This window comes from Ictidomys tridecemlineatus, chromosome 15 (assembly GCF_052094955.1).
Source record: "Ictidomys tridecemlineatus isolate mIctTri1 chromosome 15, mIctTri1.hap1, whole genome shotgun sequence".
NCBI classification, from domain to species: Eukaryota; Metazoa; Chordata; class Mammalia; order Rodentia; family Sciuridae; genus Ictidomys; species Ictidomys tridecemlineatus.
In genome coordinates this window covers 15,728,758-15,752,107 of record NC_135491.1, presented here as the reverse complement: position 1 = coordinate 15,752,107, position 23,350 = coordinate 15,728,758, and the positions used below count along the sequence as shown (strand labels likewise).

The 23,350-nt window shown below is 41.0% G+C and overlaps 1 protein-coding gene across 7 annotated transcripts in view; it reads left to right on the top strand.

Annotated features, from left to right (window-relative positions):
• Positions 1–8,285: 8,285 nt before the first annotated feature.
• LOC101975563 (zinc finger protein 573) overlaps positions 8,286–23,350 on the top strand; it is a 53,746-nt gene continuing 38,681 nt past the window's right edge. Inside the window, exons 1-2 of one of the 7 annotated variants that reach the window (XM_078033228.1) lie at positions 8,287–8,467; positions 11,430–11,477. The gene's annotated coding sequence lies outside the window, so the exon portion shown is untranslated. The other 6 variants (XM_078033227.1, XM_078033225.1, XR_013431170.1 and 3 more) reach the window with 6 other exon arrangements.

Here is a 23,350-nt window from a genome sequence, read left to right as displayed (position 1 = left end):
TGTGGGAGGCCATCCTGGCGCATGATTTGAGTCACCTCCCTGGCTGGGAGGGAGGCGCTTAGGCACATCTTGGTTCCAGAGCTTTCCCCGCCCTTCTCAGGACTTGTACCCCAAAGACCCAATCTTCGCCCCTGACCTTGGGACACTGCCCCCCTTAATCTTCATTGGATGGGATTTTCCCCAGAGTTTTCTTCCCCAATAAAAGTCCACTCCCTGGAGTATGTTCTCTCTCTTCAATGATAAGTCAAAGGCCCACTCACGCGTGGGTCAGCGTCTAGTTATTGGGCCCATGGTCTCTCTCATTGCATCAATGTGCTCCCTTTCTGTCTTCACCTCTCCCTTCCCCTTCTGTCCCCATTGGCCACCCTGGTCCTCAAGTGTCCCCACAGCTGGTTCAATGACCCAGTTCTGGTTCCATTTAGCAAATGCTCCAATCTTCTTAGGCCAGCCTCAGCACAACACAGGAGAATTAGTGCGGATCTGGAGGGACATGACAGGGTGGGGCTGGAAGTGGGGGTGTGGACATGGTGCCAGGACCCTGAGGGGAATGCACAAAATACCAAGACCCCACAAGGAGCCTTGAGGGCATGAGGGACAGAGGGGAGAACAGGTTCTCAAAACCAGGGTTCACTTTCCCCTCCAGCATGTCACCTCCCATGTGACAGTGGTGTCCCCTGTGCTCTGATATCTGTTAAAAAAAAGGTCCTTTGAGGTCCACAGCCTTTAATCCCTTTGCCTGTGGGAGCCTTAGTGTGAGCGCCCTCCACTGGGGACAGGTGGCCCAGCTGGAGAGCCAGCCCCCAGCCCCACCAGCCAGAGTCCTGCAGAGCCCATGTGCTTCCTGGACTCTTTGGAGAAGGACGCAGCCAGACAGCCATGAGATTTTGGGTAACAACTGTTCCTTCTCCATGCCTGTGGGGAGCCTGCTATGTAGGGTCGCAGTGACAGGTGTGAAGGCCAGGACCTCTGGATCCCCTGCCAGCCCTAACTGCTCCTTCCCTGATCTCTTTCCCTCTGGGGTCCCTGGCCTCTCCCTCCTCCACCTGGGCTCCTCCTTAGCAGGTTTCCCTGGCCTTGACCTAGTCCAGCTCACCACCTGTCCCAATCCTCTTAGAAGCAGGCCAGGCAAGCATCTGCAGAATCTCCTCCAGGGCCAGGACACAGGGGCTGCAGCAGGTGCTGTCAGGGTCTCTGGTTTCTCCTACCTCAACCCCAGGGAGGTGGCCTCAGAAAGATCAAGAGCTGCAGGGCCTCCTCTCCCTGATTTATCCTCAAATTGGGTGGCGGGTGAAGCTCATAAGCCTCCTTTGTGTGTTCAAATAAAAACACACTTTGTGTGTGTGTGTGTGTGTGTGTGTGTGTGTGTGTGGTGCTGGGGATTGAACCCAGGGCCTTGTGCATGTGAGGGGAGCACTCTACCAACTGACCATGTCCCCAGCCCCCTCACCTCTCTCTAAACTGCACTCAGCCCTCCAGGTGTACATCCTGAGGACGGGGTGGAAATGAGGACTGATTTATTTGCTTTTGTATATGAGAATTTCTCACCGTACAAGTGCTCTTATTTATTTGTTTGTTTATTTATTTTTATTTAACAGGGCTGGGTATTGAAGCCAGGGAGCTCCGCCACCAAGCTCCATTCCAGCCCTTTTTATTTTTTATTTGAAGACACAATCTCACTAAGATACTGAGCTGGTGTGGAACTTGGCAGTCCCCTGCCTCGGCCTCCTGACAGCTAAGACGACAAGTGTGTGCCACTCCACCCTGGGAAGTACTCTGATCTTTAAAAGGGTTTTATTTTTTCTGGCTGGGCTGGTGGGGGCGCCTATAATCCTAGCAAGGTCAACCTCAGCAACAACTGAGAACCCCCACCCCCTCGGAAAAAATTCAAAAAATTACAAAGGCCTGAGGGGATGTGGGTCAGTGGTTAAGAACCCCTGGATTCAATCCTCAGTGTCAGAAAAAGAAAGGTCTGTTGGGCTGGGGTGTGGCTCTTTTGTGGAGAAGAACTTGCCAGGAGCACACCCAAATCTTGGGGTCAGTCCCCTTGGTTGGCTCCTCTCTCCCTCTCTCTGGCCAGTCACAGCCCTTCCCTGGCCTCCATCTGGGTCTCACCTCCTAGGATCTCTCCTCGTCCTCCTCCCTTCCCTGCTGCACCTCTAGCTCCCACCTTGTGCTGTCTCCGCAGCTGTCTCTGCACCACTGGGGAGCCAAGGCCCTGGCCTGTGCCCTGTGTCCTGTCCTTGTTAAACAAAGAATGTAAAAGTCTCGTGTTCTGGAACTCATCCGCTGGGGCCCCACAGTGGCGTGGCCAACACGTGGACAGCCCAGGCTGATGACCCCGAGCTGTGCCCAACCTCGAGGACGGTGCCCCGGGCCGCATTTCTGCCAACTGCCCCTTTTGCGGCTCACGGGCATTCTTCGTGAACTGACTACAAAGGCTTCCCACTGCAGTACCGGTAAGCACACACCTGTACAAACTGTGCGCACATGTCAGTCAGGTGTGGCATGCCTGTGAGCCCGGCTGCTTAGCAGGTTGAAGCAGGAGGATGGCAACTTTGGACCCACCTTGGAAACCTAGTGAGGACCTGTCTCAAAATAAAAGGACAGGGCTGGTGGCCTGCCTGCCTGCCTAGCATGTGGCAAGGTCTGGGTGTGATCCTCAGTCCTGCATAGAGAAAGGAAAAAGGTCTCTCTTTTTTTTTTTTTTTTTTCGTCCTGGGCATTGAACCCAGGGAGCTTGACCACTGAGCCACATCCCCAGTCCTCTTTATTTTTGGAGAGAACATGTCGCTAAGTTTCTTAGAGCCTTGTTAAATGGCTGAGGCTGGCTTTGAACTTGCCATCCTCCTGCCTCAGGTTCCCCAGCCGCTGGGATTACAGGTGTGCACCACCGCACCGAATATGTCTCTCTTGTTGCAGATACAGTGCTCCCTTGACACAAATATTGACGTAAAAAAAAATGTGAGGAAAATCATGCTAATCAAGGATATCACTTCAATAACATATTTAATATCTCTGAAATTCTATTCTGTGTTAATGCAACCCACATTAATAACCAAGCTTAGTGGGGGATCACGTTAAAATATTACAAACCCAACCTGACGTTGAACCTCCCCACCTAGTGAAGAGTTGTAAAATATTGTGTAAGTGTAAATCAAAATCATTAAAAACATCTATTGAATGTTAATTTGACTTTTCTCATTTTAAAATGATGTGGTCAGAGGGAAAGAGCTTGGTGTGACACTGTTTAGTGTAGCAGGAGCTGGTTTGGGCATTCTAAGCTCAATCGAGCTGGAGAGCCTGGCCCACAGACTGCACACTCCTAAGGAAGAAGCAACTCAAACGTTGACAACACTTAGACATGGGAGGCTGAGGCAGGAGGATCACAAGTTTGAGGCCAGCCTCAGCAACTGAGTGTGACTCTGCCTCAAAATATAAAGGAAGCCAAACTGAGTGGAGCACGCCTGTAATCCCTGCAGCTTGGGAAGCTGAGGCAGGAGGATCAGGAGTTCAAAGCCAGTCTCAGCAATGGTGAGGTGCTAACAACTCAGTGAGACCCTGTCTCTTTTAAATAAAAAATAAAAAGGTCTGGAGATGTGGCTCAGTGGCTGAATGCCCCTGAGTTCAATCCTGGGTACTTAAATAAATGAATAAATAAATAAAAAGGAAAAGAACTTTTAAAAATACTGAAAATAAAGTCAAAAGGGCTGGAGATGTGGCTCAGCAGTTAAGCACCCCTGGGTTCAATCCCTAGTGCCAAAAATAAAACGATGAACTCTCGATGGCTGTCCACCATGGTCCCTCTGCAACCAAATGCCCTGAGGTATGTTAAGCAATTCCTCACCTTGTTCAATAAATCGGCCCTGGTTAATCGGAATATAGATACTAATGTTGGTGCTGCTTAGCCAGACCATCTGCTGTCTGGAAAATGTGCACTTTAATACCCAAAGGAGGTGTGCAGCCATTATTACCACTTTCTTTTTCCCTTTAGGGGGTGGGGTATTGGGATTGGCTATCTGTGTCCTGCTGAGCTGCTTTTTGCCTGGTGTGTGGACCACCTGCAGGTTCTCTAGTGGCTGGGGGATGCTCCTAGCCTTCTGCCTGACCAAACAAGGCCCAGGACCTGCACTTCAAACCTGGGTGTCAGTGTGTCACGTCTCAGTAAAGTGTGGGAGGCCAACCTTACAGGTGACTGAGTTACACTCCCCAGCTGGGTGCTGAGGCGCTCAATCACAGAAATGGGTGTGTCTTGCTACAGCCCCATGGTGAAGCTATGCTCACCTGTTCCTTTGTAATATAACCCCTTGCCCTGTTTAGGAGAGAATCTTCCATGGAAGTGCCTTGTGTGTGTCCCTTCCTCTTACTGTGCCCTTGGGTGTGGCCTACCCAGGTGTCAGTCAACCTGCTGACAGTGGACATCATGAAGATAGACTCAGCCCCCTGAAACCTGACCCCTTGCCTCATTTGAATAGCTTCTTTTCAATAAAAGGGGTCAGCGCGTGCTCTCGCTCTCTCTTTCTGCAGACCCTTAAGGTCAGAGGAGCCGTCACAGCAACCCCCCAAAAAAGGAATTTGTGTCTCTTGTGTGGTTATTTCGTGCAGCCCAGTTTAACTAGAGTGATCCCTGAGCGTTTTAGTCTCCAGAACAGAAACCTGGCAATTAGTGTGATGCTTGTCAGAGTTCTGTTATCTGTAACCCCCCGTTTCTGTAACTTTCTGGGCTATAAAGCTGGGCTGCAGGAAAGCTGCTGCTGCTGTCTTGTTCCCGCCGTTTTGGGAGGGAGAAGCAGCCCGGCCGGTGGAGATAATAAGCTTGCTTTAATCTGATTTTAATTGGAGTCATGGTCTTTTCTTGCATCCTGGTCTTACACCTGGTACCTGAACCTAACCTGAACCAGTCTCAGACCATCAGCCTGTCGTTGCCTTTCCCAAGAGCTGTTTTGCAGACTTTCTAAAAGAGGAATTTGTAGGAAATAAAGCCAAAGATGGTGGAGATAGAAGAGACAAAGAGAAAACTAAACAACGAACAGAAATTCCTACCCCTGTGGAACTGACGTACTGGTAGGGGCATGGACAATAACAGTCATGTAATAATGGAGATAATCCCAGTGACAGTACAGTGAAGGAATGGACGCTGTAGAGATGGTGATGTGTAATGTGAGCTGAAATATTGTCCTGGGGAACACCTGAAGGAAGAGTATTTCAGGATGAAAAATGAGATCCCTTCATCTCCATCTTAGAAGAGAGTCAACCTTAGTTCGCGTTCAAGTGAAAGAAAAACCCAGGTGGAAGCTACTTGGGGCTGCAACTTATCAAAGGTCTCAGATTCTTACTTGGGACCTGATAGGGCTTCTAAGAAGTGTTATTTTTCCCCCTCACAGAATTCCCTTCCAAAGAGTCACACAAGGGAATTCCTATTCCTGGTCACTTTTTCTCTGGTGTCTCCCTTTGTGATATGGGATCTCTTCCAGCTCTAAAATTCTACCCAAGGTCTGCGATGTAGCTCAATGGTAGAGTGTTTGCCTAGTAGCCCTGGGATGGATCTCAAGCACCACAAAACTAAATAAAAAATAAATATTCTAGCCAAGGCCAGAGCTGTGACTCAGGGTTAATCACTATTAGTGATTACTTTCACCCCGTGGGTCAATGATCTTAAGAACTTCTCCCTGCCTCACACCTGATCCCATATTAATCTATCTGCCAACCCTTACCTCACCCCAGAAATTTATTCCACATCCCATGCCCTCTACTCCCATAGAGACAGTAATTGCGTATTATTGTCTATGAAGCGGTGTCTCTGGATTCATCTGCCTCATGAAGATACAGAGAACAGACTTTGATCTCCATAATTTGAGTCCTACACCTCTGGAAACCATAAACTTAAACCAAAAGTTTCAGCTGACACCAGTTAGGTGCAATATAGGGTCATATTTTATTCCTTTTAGCTTTGAAAAAATACAAATGGGCAGCTTATAAATTAAAGAAATTTATTTCTGACAGTTAAGAAGAATGAGAAGTCCAATATCAATGTTCCAACAGATTTAATGTCTGGTAAAGACCCATTTCCAGCCCATAAAGGGAAACTTCAGTGTTCTCAAATGCTGTAAGGAGAAAAAATCTTTCATAAGGGCATTAACCCCATCTAATCACCTCCCAAACCATCACATTGGTGATGAGGTTTCCAACTATGAATTTTCCGGGGCACCCAGGTTCAGAGGGGCACGCTCAGCTGAAGAGAAGCATGGGTATGAGTGGCAGTCCCAAGGTTATGGGAACCTTTCCAGGAACCTTGGATGTGGTCTCCTCTGAAACTCTGAAACCGTTCAGTTCAGGGCTGGCTCTGGTAGTTCCTTCCATTAGTCTTCCAGCGCTGGACTGTATTTCCCAGAGCCCTTCACAGCCTGCGAGCTCTGCTCAGGAACTCGACCACTCTCTGATCTGAGGACCAGATGTGGGAGCCTCCGGGTTCAGGAGTGTGGAGATCACAGCCCCTGCTCTGCAGGGCGGAGGCATGCGAGTGAGAGCAACTGAAGAGGGCAGTGGGAAGATCGTGTGTATCCTCGGCCTTTGAATACACCCCAAACACGCTTCCCTCGCCCCCCGTAACCAGGCACGTTCCATCTTTGGGCTACAACCCAGTACTTTTTATTTTTGAGAACAGGGTCTAATTAAGTTGCTGAGGTTGGCCCTAAACTTGTGATCCTCTCTCTTGTCTCAGCCTTCCAAGTAGTTGACAGGAGTGTACCACTACGCCTGGCCTATAACTGCAAACTTTCTAAAATAATTTTCTTAAGGACCTGTCAACCTATCTTCACATTTTGGCTGAAGCAAACAGGACATTCTCATAGCAACTTCAGCTTTCCCAGGCAGGCACTTTATGGGGGCGGGAGGTGGAGGGTGGGATGAAGTCATCACAGACAACCTTAAACTACTAGAAAGCCATGCTAAAGTTTGGTGAAGTCTCCTAGTACAGGCATTTGGACAGTCCTTTCTGCCAAGTTTTTGCAATCCTCTTTCCATCATAATATGAAATAGTTGGCAAAGTAATTTTTCTTGATAAGGAAAAATACGGCATCAGCTGACATGTTTCATAGCAAGAACCATTTTAAGTTATTTGTTGGGTGAAACTGTCCTGGCATTACAAAATGTTCAGCATCTGGCTCTTAGATAATAAATTTTGTTAGCACACAGTCATGTCTCTTTAAATTTTCACCCAGAATTTTATTTATTTATTTTTTAATATTGGAGATTAAATACAGGAGCAGTTGACAACTGAGCTACACCCCCGACCCTTTTAAACTTTGAGACCAGACCTGGCTAAGTTGTCCAGGCTGGCCTCAAATTTTTGATCCTCCTTCCTCAGCCTCTCAGATTGCTGGGATTACAGAAGTGTACCACCATGCCCAGCCAGGTGGGCACTCTTTGCTACCCTCCCAGTCTGCCAAGGGTTCTGGTTCTGGCCAAGTAGATGCAAGATGCTGGCCTCTCAGAAAGCTAATGTTTTCTCTATCCCTCTTCTTTCTCAGGGTCAAGTCTTTCCCCAGTCCTTCTTGGTATTCCCAACCCAGTTCAAAATGTGGAGGATACTAAATGGGTTTTCAAGCTCAGGGGTTGTAGGAGCGCTAGTGTGCCTGAAGACTCCATAAAGTTGCTCTGCCCATTCACTGCTCCTCCCCTTGTGGATTCTGGTAGCCTGAGAACCTGTACCAGTGAGTGTAGTTGGGTATGGATGGATGAATCCAGAGACTATATCCTGGGCAAATACTTCCATGGGACAGTTTGGCCAAAGTCTGTAATGTATATATGTCAGCATCTCTCTTTCCAGAAATGGTATTGTAAAACATTTTTCAGAATATTTTCATTTTCTGCTTTTTAATTTCTATTTCAAATTGTTTTTTCCTCCTGCTTTCAGGGGTTAGCCTGAAAAGCAAAATTAGATAATTTGCTGGTAAATCTACTAAAATTTGGTTAATTAGATTTAATAGGCAATAAAATGTATGAAAGGAGGGGGAAATAATGTAACATATTTATCACCTGTGACTTGGTGACATACATCTAAGTGTACACATTGCCAATTCTTAGCTCTGCCAGAGCAAGGAGTTTTCACCACCAAAAAGGGATAAGAATGTGAGGTGATGGATTTAATTAGCTTTGGGAAACTGGGTCCCCCGGCATTTTCTGGACCTCCTAGGACACATCGGACACGTGCTTTTCTCAAACGTCTGGGCCAGAGCAACACGTCTTTGCATCTGCGTATTGCTAGCATAGAGAGAACAAAAATCTCAGGGATCCGGCGCACGGTGGTCCAGGCGTCGAATCCCGGGAGAATTTCGGGCGCGGGCCTACTTTTCCCACAAGCCACCGCGGCCAGAGCTAAGCGGCCTTGAACTACATTTCCCAGCGGGCAATGGGCACGCTCAATCTATGGCTTGGCTTCCGTCTTTGCTTGGTTCTTGTGCTTCGCAAGGTGGGTTGAATTCATCCCAGGATATTTATAGGCCCAGAGTGCTCTGGGTCAGGAGCCTGGGAAACCGGATTAAATTGGAGTCCGGCCTGAATCAGCCGGAGTGGCAGAGGAAACCCTTAAAGCGTGCAAGTCCGTAACGTGGTCGGCCTGTTGCCGGAGTCTCAGGCCCGCGAGTGCGTGACGGCAAAGCAGCAAGGTTGTCTGTGTGTCTTGATGCGGAATGCGTGAGCGCCTCTCTGTGTATGTGAGAGAGACTGCCTGCGAGGGAGACGGGACGTGCCACTTAACGGTAAGTATGGCTGAGAGGCCCCGACAGTGCGTGGCTGCGCTTGCGTCACAGGCACGTGAGGGGCACGTCCCTCCCGTGTGCGTCTCTAGCTGAGTTCTACGTGTTACTGTGACCCGCCGGAAGTTCTCTTCGGCTTCCTCCGCCCCCTCTCCTCAGAGCTATTTGGGTCTGACACAGAAATGCCTCAGCGAGGGACATTGGATACTGAAGCCTAAGCGAAGTTTTCCAGCAAGGAGGCTTTGACGTGCTCCTGGACTGGGGATGCCCGGGGCGTGCTTTCTTTGGGGTCTCTGAGGGTAGTTAGGGTGAGCAGGCAGGTGTGGACCTGGCGAGGAGTCACCTAAGTCATTCTGTGCTCCTCTGAGGCCGGATAATCATGACTCCCTTGTCCCTCCCTGGCCCTGCCATTTCCCAAAAGGAGCCTGACGAGGTGTAAAGAATTGTTTCACTTCCAAAAATCAACCTTTAGACTAGTTTTTTTTTTTCCTTCTTCTTCTTAAAATTATTGGGTTTAGGGTATGCTTTCCTTATTCGGAAATATGTGGGAGGTATATTAATCTTGATCTATTCCCCCCCCCAGAGGATATTGGGTGCCATTGAGATAAATATCGCAGACATAAATATCGCAGACTTGGCATATCATTCAGTTCCTTCCATGTTTTCTTATTGTAAGCAGATCTAAAAAAGACTAGTCTCTTGGTAGCTCAGACCTGTAATCCTAGAGGCTCGGGAGGCTGAGAAGCAGGAGAATCACAAGTTCAAAGCCAGCCTCAGCCATTTAGCAAGGTCTTAAGCAACTTAGTGAGACCCTATCTCAAAATAAAAGAAAAAGAGGGGATGCTGGGGTTGTGGCTTAGTGGTAGAGCTGCTTGCCTAGCACGTGTGTTGCACTAGATTCTATCCTCAGCACCACATAAAAATAAATAAATAAAATAAAGATATACACACACTCATATAAAGGGCTGGAGATGTGGTTCAGTGCTTAAGCGCCCCTGGATTCAATCCTTGATATCAAGAATGAATGAATGAATGAATAAATGGAAACATAAAGGGTTGGGGATGTAGCTCAGTGGTTAAGCTCTTGGGTTCCATCCCCGCAACTGTCCCCCCAAACAAAACAAAAAGCTTTAGACTTTTGTGATCCAGAGTCAAGGACAACAATTTTCTTGTTGTGATTATGTGCAAAATTTGTGCTTAGGATTATTTTAATGATTAATGATAAACCCATGTGGTTAAATATTATGCAGCTAGTAAATTTTATACAGCATTAGATGTATGAAGGAAAATATATAGTACATAATGTTAATCAATAGTCAAATTTATAAATAATAGTACTCAAAAATTAAAATTATATATCAATCCCATTTAATAAGGTGGTTTTGCAAGGATTGAATCCAAATCACATTTTTGGATTTAAATTTTTTTTCCAAATAACATTTTCATTGTTTTATTAAAGTAGGGAAGTGATGTGGCTACATTTTATTACCCAATTATTTTGTCCTTCTGCTTTTCATACATTCTTTGATTCAATCTGAAAAAGCATGTTTAAAAAATTTCTATACTACTTCCTTAAAATAAATTCCCAGAAGTAGAATTTGAATTAGTATAATCAAACCTTTACTAATTGCCAGTCATACAGTCTTAGTATTGGGGGTGATAAAGAGACTAAAATGATGTAGTTGCCCTTCTTTTGCTTCTAGTAAGAAAGGTTACACCTGAATGGGAATAAATGCATTAAAGCAATTATAGAGATTCAGGTAAAATGTAGGTTGTTTTAAAAAATAAACAATCCTTGGAGAGGCCTTAAGGGTTTAGTGGCATTCTGTAGGGCTGGATATGTGGCTTAGTGGTTAAGCACCCCTGGGTTCAATCCTGGTATCAATCAGTCAATCAATGAACTTCTCACTTTCTTGGAGCAGCTTTCCCTTCACACACATTCACCTACATATATATTTTAAGTAAAGGCATGGACACTGCATGAGCAGACAAAAAAAAAAGATAAGTACTTTCAACTGTATGAGTATATAACTTTCTAAATCTTTTTAATCTGATGTCTATCAGTTTTTCACATAGATGTTACAAATAGTATCATTTGTACATGTAGTTTTGTAACCTCATTTTCCCACTGACAGTATTCCTAGAATATTTCCATGGTCCTTAATATTTTCCCTGCGTAACACTTCTTACATGAATATTTTATAATTTATTAAGCATTTCTTCCAGAAGTAGAATGTGGAACACTGCCTGAACGATTTTGTGTCCTTTCTATTCTGCAACCTTGTTCAACCTCACCTGAAGTCAAGGCCATAAAGTAAGATGTGGTTTGGATGGTGTGGCTCCTTTTCAGCCCTGCAAAGTATGAATGAAAGGAGGAGGATCTGTTCAGGATAAGACTGAGCAGCCTACTCTCAGGCATAAAACAGGTTTCCCCAAAGGAAGAACTCTAGAAAATTGCCTACTAGTTTTCCTGGGGATCCTGGGGATTAGGGAAGAATTTAGATTTAACTAAAACTCTTCTAATCCTTTCAAATTATGTGTTTATGGTGTGTAGTTGTATTCAAACTGGAATGAACAGCAAAACATTTAATTTTCTAGGTAATAACACTAAACTGTGTCTATTTTCTTGGTGTCCTCTTCTGTTCACAACTCTAGATGCTGTTTGTTTTCTTACAGAGGAACTTCAGGAGGATTTACTAGTTTCAATGTGAAACCATGGCATGTGTAAGTTGGTGTTTCCTTCTCCATGAAATATGTTATGTAAAATCTTTTCATTAATTATTTTGAAAAGTTCTACCTGTACCCATTTAATTATCAATTCACCTGTTCCTCCTTTATCAGTGAACAGTGGATCCAAATAACCTAGGTACCCTTTGTGGCCCACTCTTCTCTAACCGGTGTTTATATATTTGACTGGATTATTCATTATCTCTTATGTACCAAATCATATATTAAGATCAATGGTAGAACAGTGAAGAAGTCAAGTCCCAGAAAGAAAAGACTTGAACTTCCCTGTCCTTGGATGGATTGGAAAAGAGGATCCCATTTGGCCAAATAGGGGAAGACTTCAAAATTCTCTACATGTATGAGTTATTCTAGGTACATATGATAAAACCTGGTAATGAATGGTCCTGATCTTAATGTAGGTCAAGATCTATTGCTTTGTGAGGCTTTTAGAATTGTAGAGCACTAAGCATAGGACTTTCAAAATATAGGGAACATGGGCTGGGAGTGTGGCTCAGTGGTCGAGCATGTACTTAGAATGCATGAGGCTCTGGGTTCTGTCCCCAGATTTGTCTATATAAGTATAATGATTCTGTGGCAATTATATATGTATACATAGTCACCACATCTATATGTTTCTTGGTAAGGATCCCTTAATGATGAGTGTCATTGTTATTTTATTACTGACTAGGTTTTACTGACATTAAATAACTCTGATATAATTCTGGATCATCCTACATTATTATCTTCTAACTTAGCAACTAGGAAAGTGTTCAGTGAGAGATTTATGATGGCAGTGAAAAGTCAATAAAATCATAAGTTGAAAGAAACCAGGAATTGAAAAGTGTTGACAGAACCTATTATATATAAATCTAATTAGCTACAAATTATTAATTCTACCAAAACAGGAAGTTGGAACACTATGTAGCCATTAAAAATTATTTTAGAGGAATAAGGTTGATCAAATTATGTTATATGCATGTATACATATGGCATAATGAATTCCATTATTATGTATAATACATTAATAAAAAAATTTTAGAACTTCTTATGGTAACATTTACCGTAAAGACAGAAGATTGATGGCATTTCTTAGTTTTAGTCATACCTTGTATCTTCATGACAACCTCTGCCTTCAGTTCAAGTGTTTAGTATATTTACACTTACTGTAATTTTTTTTTGGTGGGAGGCAGTTGCTGAGAATTGAACCCAAGGGCACTCTGACACTGAACTACACCCCCACTATTTTTATTTTTATTTTGAAATGGAATTTTGCTAAGTTGCTAAGCCTAGCCTTGAACTTTCGATCCTCTAGCCTTGACTTTCTGAGTATTTGGGATTATAGGTGCTTATCCCCCCCATTTTGTCTTTTTTTGTTAACATCTGTTTATTGTTCCTCTGGTTCTTCTTTTGTTTCTTTTGAATTAAATATTTAAAATGTTACTTTAACTTGCTTTTTGGCTATAGGTTTTGAATATTTTTAGTGATCTTTGTGTATTAAAATATATATTAAGAGGCTGGGGATGTGGCTTAAGCGGCCCGGGTTCGATCCTCAGCACCACATACAAATAAAGATGTTGTGTCTGCCGAAAACTAAAAAAATAAATATTAAAAAAAATTCTCTCTCTCTCTTTAAAAAAATATATATTAACTATTCACAGTCTACTTAGAATTAATATTGCACATAAAATATAAGAACCTTGCAACTTTGTGAGTCCATTTACATTTGTCAATTATAACTATATATATTTAAAAGTATAACACGTTTATGGACATGTAGTATGTTGCACATATTTAAATTAAATGTAACTTTGACGGTACATTTTGAAATGTTGTGTGCCCATGAAGCCATCACCACAATCAAGACGAACAAATCCATTATTCCTAAAAGACTTTGTAATCACTCCTTCATACCCTTTCTCGTTCCTACCCACTCTGCCTCCAGGTAATCCCAATCTGCTTTCTCTTGAAGTAGCTTGTACTATTCTAGAGTTGTATATAAATGGAATCAAACAGCACATACACTTTATGACTGGCTTCTTTCACTCAGCATTATTATTTTATTAATTATTTTGAGATTCATTCATGTTGTTTAATATGTCAATAGTTGATTCCATGGTATTCCTGAGTAGTATTCCATTATGGTGGTACCTCTGTATCCACTAGGGATTGGTTCCAGGAACCCCACCCCATGGATCCTCAAGTTTCTTATATGAAATGGTATGGTATTTGTATGTAACATATGTAAATCTTCTTATATACTTTAAACAATCTCTAGATTACTTAAAATACCTAATATAACATAAACATGAATAATTGTTATACTATATTAAGGAAAAACATTCTATGTTGAATATAGATGCGAGGTCTTTTTAAAAAAATTTTTGGGGTAGTTGTAGATGGACAGAATGCCTTTATTTTATTTGTTCATTATGTGGTGCTGAGTTTTGAACCCAGTGCCTCACACATGTGAGGCAAGCGCTCTGCCACTGAGCCCCAGCCCCAGCCCCAGATGCAAGGTTTTTTCCCCAAATATTTTTGATCTGCAGTTGATTAGCTACAGAGGGCTAACTGTACATGGCTGTATCACAATTTATTTATCCTTTCTCCTATAGACAATTGGGTTGTTCCCATTTGGTACTGTTATGAATAGAGCTGTTGGGAACATTCACATATAAGTTTTGGGGTGCTTATAAGTTTTGATTTCTCTTACACACCTGGGAATGAAATTGCTAGGTAGTATGACAATTGTATGTTTGACTTTGTAATGAATTGCCATATTTCCAATATTTGCAATTATTTTAGCACATGGTAGCACAAGCCTGTAATACCAGCGACTCAGGAGGATGGAAAGTTCAAGGCCAGCCTCAGCAGTCTGAGCAAATTAGTGAGACCCTGTCTCGAAATAAAAAATAAAAAGGACTATGGATTTAACTCAGTCCTAAAGCTCCCCTGGATTCAACTCCCAGTACCAACAATAAATAAATAAATAAATAGAAAATTATTTTAATTATTTTACATTCTCACTAGTACCATTCACTTACTTGTTCCAGTGACTTTATATATTTGCCATTCTTCTTATTTTCAGTGTTTTGAATTTTAGCTAATACCTCTGAATACTTCTTTGCTGGGTTATATAAATATGTATTGTTTTAGCTTAGTGGTAAAAATACCCCTGGGTTTAATCCCCAGTATAAAAAAAACAAAGACAAAACAAAGAAACAAAAAAAATTTTAAAAACAGTCAGTTACAGAAATATCTAAGAAATGATAAGAAATATATACCCAGCCCTTTCTAATTATTTTATATTGAGATGGGGTCTTGCTAAGTGGCTTAGGGCCTTGCTAAACTGCTGGCTGGTCTTGAACTTGTGATCCTCCTGCCTCATCCTCCCAAGTCACTGGGATTATAGGCAAGGGTAATGCTATGCTCAGCTATTGTTACTTTTTATTGTGGTAAGATACATATAAGTTACCACCTTAACCATTTTTAAGAATATAGTCCATTAGCATTAAACACATTCATAATGTCTGCAATCACTACCATATCAGTCATCCTTTAAAACTGAAACTCTGTACTTATTAGGCAATAACTCCACACACTCCTCTCCCTCCTATTGCTGGAAGCCACCATTCTATTTTCTGTTTCTGTGATGTTAACTATTCTAACTATCTTTTTTAAAAAAAAATTTAATATTTATTTTTTAGTTGTACACAATATCTTTATTTTGTTTATTTATTTTTATGTGGGTTGAGGATCAAACCCAGGGCCTCGAGCATTCCAGGTGACCACTCTACCCCTGAGCCACAACCCCAGCCCCCTAACTATCTTATATAAGTAAAATCATATAGTATTTGTCATCTTGTAACTGGTTTATTTCACGTAGCATAATACCCTTAAGGATCATCTACATAACGAGGCAGAATTACTGATATAATAAAGTAATAATTTAAAATAGACATAATAAATATACTTAGAATAAGGAAGGATATTATTGATTTGTATTAGGAATGAGAAATCATTAGGGCTGGGGATGTGATTCAGTGGTGAAACACCCCTGGGTTCAATCCCCAATACAAAAAAAAAAAAGAAAAAAGAAAGAAATCATTAAACATTTAAGTTGATATATCTTAGGGATATAAAATATGTCATAACAGCAGGAAGCAAACAACCAAAGATGGCTTGGTGGTTAAAATATATAGTTGAGGGACTTTCACACAAGACACAGGAAAGAAGAAAAAGACTGAAATTAGAAAACAGAATTGCATAAAGATAGAGAGGGGGAAGTAGCACAAATATGTAGAAAATAGTAACCCCAGAATTAGGAGAAAAAATAAAGATCAAGAAATATTCAAGAAAATTATGAAAATTTCCCTTGAATTAATTAAACACTTAAGTCTACATTAGGAAAGCATATATCAGTAACAGAGTATCTGTTGCATCCAGGTTATGAGTTCCTAGAACAAAATGAGCAGACTTGGAATGCCAAATAAATGTATCTAAATAGGGCCCCGGGTTGTGGCTCAGAGGTAGAGTGCGTGCCTGGCATTCATGAGGCACTGGTCCGATTCTCAGCACCACATAAAAATAAAATAAAGATATTGTGTCCACCTACAACTAAAAAAAATAAATGTTTAAGAAAAAAGAAAAGTGTATTTAAGTAAACCATATTAAAATACAAAGCATGAAAACACCACATCCTAGAAAAATTCTAAAAAGGAGATCCACTTACAAAGAAGAATCAGATCTATCTTGGATTCCTCAAATAACTATTACATGTGCAAAAACACAATGATTAATATAGGTAAATATAAAAAACAACTAAGAGATCTTGAATCTTGTAGCTAGTCAAAATTGTTTTGATATGAAGGCAAATTAAAACTACTTCAAATGTTTTTAAGTTTGCTTATAGAAATTGACTTTATAAATCATCTTAGAGGAGGAAATACTGAACAAACAGAAAATGAATCCAAGAGGATATTGTAAGAAATGTAGGAGTAAGAATATTGTTTACCAAAACAGCATGGTATTGGCACCAAAACAGACTGGTAGACCAATGTTACAGAATAGAGACACAGAAACTAACCCACAAAATTATAATTATCTTATATTAGACAAAGGTGCCAAAAACATGCACTGGAGAAAGGATAGCATTTTCAAAAAATGGTGCTGGGAAACTGGAAATCCATATGCAACAAAATGAAATTAAACCCATATCTCTCACCATGCACAAAACTTAACTCAAAATGGATCAAGGACCTAGGAATTAAACAGAGACTCTGCATCTAATAGAAGAAAAATTTTAGGCCCTAATCTTCATCATGTGGGATTAGGCCCCAGCTTCCTTAATAAAACTCATAGCACAAGAATTAAAACCAAGAATCAATAAATGGGATGGACTCAAACTAAAAAGTTTTTTTCTCAGCAAAAGAAACAATCTGTGAGGTGAACAGAGAGCCTGCATCCTGGGAGCAAATCTTTACCCCTCACACATCAGATAGAGCACTAACTTCTAGGGTATATAAAGAACTCAAAAAGCTAAGCACTAAAAAAATAATAATAATAATAACCCAATAAATAAATGGGCCAAGGACCTGTACAGATACTTCTCAGAAGAGGATATGCAGTCAATCAACAAGTATATGAAAAAATGCTCATCATCTCTAGCAATCAGAGAAATGTAAGTCAAAACTACTCTAAGATTTCATCTCACTCCTGTCAGAATGGCAGCTATCGTGAAGACAAACAACAATGAGTGTTGGCGAGGATGTGGGGGAAAAGGCACACTCATATATGGTGGAACTGCAAATTAGTGTAGCCAATATGGAAAGCAGTATGGAGATTCCTTGGAAAACTGGGAATGGAACCACCATTTGACCCAGCTATCCCTCTCCTCGGACTATACCCAAAGAACTTAAAAACAGCATACTACAGGACACAGCCACATCGATGTTTATAGCAGCACAATTCACAATAGCTAAACTGTGGAGCCAACCTAGATGCCCTTCAGTGGATGAATGGAAAAAAAAAAGTGTGGCATATATACATAATGGAATTTTACTCAGCAATAAAAGCGAATAAAATTACGGCGTTTGCAGGTTAATGGATAGCATTGGAGAAGACAATGCTAAGTTAAGTTAGCCAATCCCAAAAAAACAAATGCCAAATATTTTCTCTGATATAAGGAGGCTGACTCTTAGTGGGGTAAGGAGGGGAAACATGGGGCGAATAGATGAATTCTAGATAGGGAAGAGGGGAGGGAGGGAAAGGGAGGAGGCAGGATATTAGCAAGGATGGTAGAATGTGATGGACATCATTATCCAAAATACATGTATTGTATTTTGCGTGTCAACCTACTTTACATACAAACACAGATATGAAAAATTGTGGTATATATGTGTGAAAGAATTGTAATGCAAAAAAACCCCAACAAGTACATGTATAAAGACATGAATTGGCGTGAAATACTTTATACAAATATATGAAAAACTGTGCTCTATATGTGTAATAAGAATTGTAATACATTCCGCTGCTGTGTATTTAAAAAACAAAATCAATTAAAAATATTGTTTATCATTTACAAAAAAGCACATAGAAAAGGTAAAACAAATATATATTTTAGTATCTCATAACTAATTCTTTAGATAACAGAGGATACTGAGAGCATACTAAACTATTTACTGAAAATATGTCAGAATATATAACATTTAAATTAACAGTAGAAAACTTGGTCCAGGAAATGGAAAGCTAAGAGCAACAGAAAGGAAATTCAATGAAATATGAAGTTAAATGATAGAAATAAGCTTAATATAAAATACCGAAATTTGTGGATAACACAATAGGTAGAAGGCATTGGATGTTATATAAAGTTTTGAAATTATGTTGTCTAACGGGACACAATCATTAATAAATGTTTTTTGGAAGTGGGAAAACATATACTTGAGACACAATGAACCAAAATGAGCTGGAGAAATAATTTTAATGTGGATCATAAATGAAGGTTTTTTCCCCATTATTATTTTCAGTGCTAGGAATTGAAACCAGATCTTTGCACATGCTGGCCAAACACTCTACCACTGAGCCACATCCCCAGACTTTTATTTCCTTTTTTAAAAAATAACTTTATTTTATTTATTTATTTTATGTGGTACTGAGGATCGAACCCAATGCCTCACATGTGCTAGACAAGCGCTCTACCACTGAGCCACAACCCTAGCCCCCTTTTATTTCTCTTTTAAAATCTTTTTTTTTTAAGAGCAATTTTAGATTTAAAGCGAAATTGAAAAGACAGAGTTCCTGCATGCCACATGTTCATATACACATACACACAAAGCCTCCCCCACTGTCAACATCTTGCACAGAGTGGTGTATTTGTTACAGCCAGTGACTTAACACTGACATTACTAATATCACCCAAAATCCATAGTTCATATCCAGTTTGACTCTTAGAGGTGTATATTCTATAGGTCTGGACAAATATACGGTGACATGTTTCCGCCATTATGGTATCATATAAAGCTATTCCATGTCCCTAAAATTCCTCTGTGCTTTGCCTATTCATCTTCTTTTTCTCAAACCTCTGTTAACTACTGATCTTACTATCTTCATAGTTTTGATCTTTCTAGAATGTCATGTAGTTGAAATTATATAGTAAGCAGGCTTTTCAAATTGGCTGCTTTCATTTAGTAATATGCATGTAAGTTTATTCACTGTCCTTTAATGATTTGATAGCTCTTTTTAGGGCTGAATAATCCTCCACTGTCTGGATGTACCAGTTTATCCATGCACTTACTGAAGGATATCTTGATTCTTTCCAAGTTCTGCAAATTATAAAGAAAGCCACTCTAATTATTTTTGTGTAGGTTTTTGTGGGGATGTAAGTTTTCAATTCATGTGTACAAATGCCAAGGATCATGAATGATGGATAGTATAATAAGAGTATATTTAGTTTTGTATGAAACTTCCAAAGTGTCTTCCAAAGTGGCTTTACCATTTTTCATTCCCAGTAGCAGTAAGTGAGAGTTCTAGTTGCTCTACATCCTTGCCACCATTTGGTATTGTCACTCTTCTGGATTGGGGCCATTCTAATAGGTATGCAGTGATATCTCGTTGTTGTTTTAATTTGCATTTCTCTAATGACATATATGATGTGATAGATTCTTTAACCTGACATGGAGGACAAATAGGAATAATAGAATCCAGTTCATTGTATTGATGCAAAGGTCAAATTTTAGAAAGCTAAGGTTTAAGATCATTGCCCCTGACATTTAAATGGAGTACATACAAACTCTAATAACATTTTTGAAAAGTACATCTTTATATTGCACATTCTTACCCCTTGGTAAAGTACAAAAGGATGGCCTGAGTTTGAAGTTTGAAAAATTTAATAGCGGGGCTGTGGCTGTGGCTCAGTGGTACACACTTGCCTGGCACGTGTGAGGCACTGGGTTCGATTCTCAGCACCACATATAAATAAATAAACAAAAATAAAGATCTAGCAACAATTAAAAAAGAAAGAAAGAAAAAGAAAAATTCAATGACAGTGTGAAAATCGGCCAAATTTTTTAATGTTATTTTTTATAACTTTATTTTTTTATGTGGTGCTAAGGATCAAACCCAGTTCCTTACACATGCTAGGCAAGTGCGCTACCTCTGAGCCACAACCCCAGGCCCCCAATTTTGGCATATTAAATTAGTAGCATTCTTAGCCTAAAATCTACATGCACTGTGAGAAAACAACCATATCTGAAAGGTACAAGGGCTTTGCCAGCGACCAAAATACAAAATATCTCCATTGCCCTGGCTCCAACGTAAGAACGCTGCTGTGAGTGCAGGGTCACTCAGTACTGCCTCACTTACTGCAGGGTGCCCAAGTCCCAGGCCCTGGACACCCCTGCTAGGGGCAGGCCAGAAACGCCACCCTCAGCTCACTGTGCTTGCACAGACGGGAAATCCCTGAGGCTTGGTGCTGATGTTGGACTCCCACTAGTTTTAATTCTTGAAAAGCACATTTTTCAGAGGCGACTAAAGCTGAAGTAACCTCAATGTGGGCTTTTTCTGAGTCAGGCAGTGAGATGGCGAGCCACAGATGGTTGTGTCAGAGGAAAGACGACAGGTCATGGGTGTTCTTCAGACCTAAGTTGAAGCCAGACTTGAATCTGCAGCAAAAATGGAGTGCATGATCCTGGAGCTGTGTTCTTGAAGACATCCAGGGTGTAGACGGATGTGTCACGCTCAGACCCTTCTCTGTATGAGCTGAGGAGCGCAGGAGGGGGATTACTGGGGGTGACCACGGCAGGAGTAAGCATGCCATGTCGTGTCCTGAGTGCAGAATAGCCCAGGACGGGGCTCCAGGACCTCAGATGCAGTTGTGGTTCTGTCAGCGCTTTTATGACTAGGAAGGCTGGCCTTACCATACGTGAGTGTGGGTTGTTGGGCTTAGTTGTCACTGAATTGGTTACTTACCCAGTCCTCTGCCCTCTCAATTTACAGTCATTTAAGGCTTAAGCAGAGAAACGGCACCAAGAGAGAAGTCAGGCTTTTGATCACTAGCATGGGCACAGGAAAGCACACATATCATCTTGGGATAGGAATTTTTAAAGCTGCGAGTCACCTCTAAAACCAGGCTCCTTGGATTAAGCATCCTGTTGGAAACCTTTCCCTTGGACCCTTTCGGTGACTTACATTGTGTAATTGCACCATTCCCACAGCTCTGACCCCAGGTACCTCCTGTGGACTCTCATACAGATTTATGCCACCCTAATATTTCCTTGTTTTGTATGTGAGATCATGACTTACTTTTCCTCTGTCCTTGCCATCTTCCAAAAGGAGGAAAGAATTGTTACATTACAAAAATACTAAAGGTAAAGTAATATTGTTGTTGCCTAAAAATCAAGATTCAGGTGGGGCTGGGTTGTGGCCTAGCGTTAGAGCACTTGCCTAGCATGTGTGAGGCACTGGTTGGATTCTCAGCACTGCATATGAATAAATGAATAAAATAAAAAGTCCATGGTGCTGGGAATGTGACTCAGTGATAGAGTGCTTGCCTACGATGTGTGAGGCACTGGGTTCGATTTTCAGCACCACTTTAAAATAAATTAATAAAATAAAGTTATTATATCCATCTACAACTAAAAAATTTTTTTAAAACGGTCCATCAACAATTAAAAACTATATAAAAAATGTTGAGAACCACGGCCAGGTCAAGATGGTGGATTCATTTTTTGTTCTCCAAATTTCTTTTTGGATATGAAAATGTTTGATTTTCTTCGCCTGAAGAAACAACCTTAAGCCTTCCTTCCGCAGATACTGACAGAGGACATTGATATCTGTGGACATAATAACTTTATTTTATTAATTTATTTTTAAGTGGTGCTGAAAATCGAACCCAGTGCCTCACACATCCTCCTTCACAGTGGCTATTTTCTTTCTCCTCTCCAGGTAATAGTTACATATTTGATTGGCAGATCATTCAGATCAGGCATTTGGGCTGTATTTTAGATGGTGAGCAGGGAAGGCAAAATGGGTGTGTGTGGAATCACACACCAGATAGCTTAGATATTCTTTATCTAGAGGCCAAAGAATCAATAAATGACAATGTCATCGGCTTTATGGAACTTTAGAAGTGGGACTATAATTGAGTGAGCCTAAAGGTCTGTACCAATGAGGGAAGGAATAAGTTCAGGTGATTTCTAAGAAGTAGTTGTTATTGTTGATCAGATGTGCCTTAGGTTTTCAGGTACATCATCATTAGGCTGTGACAGGTAGTGTGGTGTGATGTTGAAGAAAATGGGCCCTGGATATCCTAAGTTTGGTTTGAATCTCAGCTGTGTTACTTTCTGTATATACGAGCCTGGCTAGCACTCAGGCTCTGTGTTCCACAGCTCTCAGATGTATATTATAATAGCACCTACTTCATAGGGTGTCATGAGGATAAAATGTAAATCCCATGACAACAGAGCCTGGAATATAAAGAATGCTCAACTAATATTAACTGTTATGTCATGATTCTAGGCACTTCAGGGTTCAGTAGTAATAGAAATATGAAGGCAGTTGATGGTTATTTGCAAGGTAAAAAAATTATCCTTGAAGGCAATTGACAGTTATTATAAGCTGTGAAAATTATCTAGAGGTTTTATTGGTATGATATTTTTATTGTATGAAAAAGTTAAATTAGTAGAATTATGTTTGTTTTAAAGTAGTAAATTGAGGAATTTGTGAGGTTCTTCATCTCAAATAGTAATAGATAAGGCTGGACATGGTGGCATACACCTCTGATCCCAGCTACATGGGAAGTTGAAGCAGGAAGATTGTAAATTTGCGGTCATCCTTGGTCACTTAGTGAAACCCTGTCTCAAAAAATAGAAAGGGAACCAACGTGATTCTGCAATCTGCATTTGGGGTAAAAATTGGGAGTTCATAACCCACTTCAATCTAATGTATGAAATATGATATGTCAAGAGCTTTGTAATGTTGTGAACAACCAATAAAAAAAAAGAAAAAAAAAATAGAAAGGGCTCAACATTGTAAAAGCTGTATATGTTAAACTCAAGGCCAACATCTTCTAAAGGGAGAAAGATTGAAAGCATTCCCTCCAATAACTGAAATAAGACAAAGATGCCTCTTTTGCCACTTTTTTTTTTTTGTGTGTGTGGTGCTAGAGATTGAACTCAGGGCCTTGTGCCTGTAAGGCAAGCACTCTACCAACTGAGCTACATCCCCAGCCCACCTCTTTTTTAAAAAACATATTTTTTTTAGTTGTAGATGGACACAGTATCTTTATTTTATTTAATTTTTTTAATGTAGTCCTGAGGATCGAACCCAGTGCTTCACATGTGCTAGGCAAGCACTCTACCACTGAACCCCAGCCCCAG